This window comes from Triticum aestivum, chromosome 4A (genome assembly GCF_018294505.1).
Source record: "Triticum aestivum cultivar Chinese Spring chromosome 4A, IWGSC CS RefSeq v2.1, whole genome shotgun sequence".
Lineage (NCBI taxonomy): Eukaryota > Viridiplantae > Streptophyta > Magnoliopsida > Poales > Poaceae > Triticum > Triticum aestivum.
Genome location: NC_057803.1, coordinates 21,073,388 through 21,075,161, shown reverse-complemented (window position 1 = coordinate 21,075,161; position 1,774 = coordinate 21,073,388).

Here is a 1,774-nt window from a genome sequence, read left to right as displayed (position 1 = left end):
GAACGAATCTACTCTACTCTACGCGCCCATGTCCAATAAATCAGACCTGTGCATAGGTCAAAGAGAGAGAGAGAGAGAGAGAGAGAGAGAGAACCTGACAGGAACTAGACGCGGGACATATCTCAGCCTGGCAAAAAGCCTAGAGATCGATCGACGCAACGGCACGACGCGATCGATCGACCACCCGTCGTCCAAAGAAAGAACGGCCGTGACCCGCAAAGCGAATCCCGTAAAACAAGTGCACAGTGCGCTCCCGTCGCCAACGGCCAACCACGTATCTCGACGAGGGACACGGCGCGATCGAGCAAGGCGGCTCGTGGCAGCCGCCGGCCGGCGACGTGAACCTGCACTCGCTAAAGACGCCCGCGCGCGGCCGCAAGTTGGCCGGCGAGGTGGCCTGAGATATGGTTGGATAACGCCACGCCATGCCGATGCCGGCCGCTTTGCGCGCCATGCATTCGTCCGAACCGGACAGATGCGTGCGTGCGTGCACCATGATTGCCTGATCACGGCCTGAGCCGGGCTGCGTGCACGGACGAGAATATCTCGAGGGTCTTTTGAACAGAGATACGATACTGACGGCCAAAAACCAGAGCGTAATGCCGGAAGATGATGGCGTATTGGCTTGGCTGGCCCGGAGGAGAGGGCAGCTCTGAATTTTCAGTTCAGATTCTGCATTGTTTCAGTACCTGCGTACGTGTCAGTCTCACTCACCGTCACCACTGCCCCGTTGCTTGTGGCAAACCCGCAGTTGGGCCAACGCCGCCGCCGGCTATATTTAACGTCCTGTCGGACAGATCTCATCGGCATCGGCACCACCACCACTGACCCCCGGCTATATTCCGGAAGCCTCTCTTGCCCCCGATGATGCCGTGCTTATTTCATTCAGCGTTTGGTGCGTATTCTGAAGCATGGATCGCCAAAGGGACGTCGCCATTAGGAACAGCTCAGGGATCATCATCTTTCCTGGGGGCACTTGCCGATAGTATCTACCGGTTATATATTGGAAGGTAAAAGGGAGGCATATCTGAAAGTAGAGAGGGTTGGCAAAATGGCGGGGGAACCGAATCCGTCTGTGATTCTTCTTCAAAAGAAGAAGAAAAACAATTTTCATATGCTCAGTAGGTTGATTGATTACACCCTGCTTGACCAGGTCATCGATTGATTGTCTGACGCCTCTTCTTATAATGTTATTAAGCGCGATCGCGTGGCACATCTCTGTCTAGCTAGGCGACGTCCTCTGTGCTCTGGTAAAAGGTGTCTGAAAAGAACCTCATGTCATGAGATGCATCCAAAGGAAATTGTTACCGCGCAGGCTTGAGCACGGCTACTTTCTTGACTTGTGTTTGTACTAGTAGCAGTTAGCACAAGTCTATCAAACCTTAATTAACTCCATGAGGTATTGGTTTCAACCTGCATGGCGAAATGGCAGTAAGGCCAACTCCACCGCGTGACCCATCCTTGGTCCATCCAGACGTCCGCTTTTGTCCGTTCGAAGTGCGATTTGGCGGACGTCCGAGAGGCGGACAGACGTATGAGGCATCTATACCCAACGCGCAGAAGACCTTTGGATCTCAAACTGTCCGCCCCACTTCGTACCGAGCTCGCCATGCCGCGCCGTGCACACCCCGAAGCCTCACCGTGAGCTCGCCATGCCGCGTCGTGCACACCCGGAGCCTCGTCGTGAGCTCGCCATGCCGCCCTGCGCGAACCCCCGCCGCCCCAGTCTCGGCCTGCGCCCGCGCCAGTGCTCCGCCGCGCCTCGCTGCGCCCG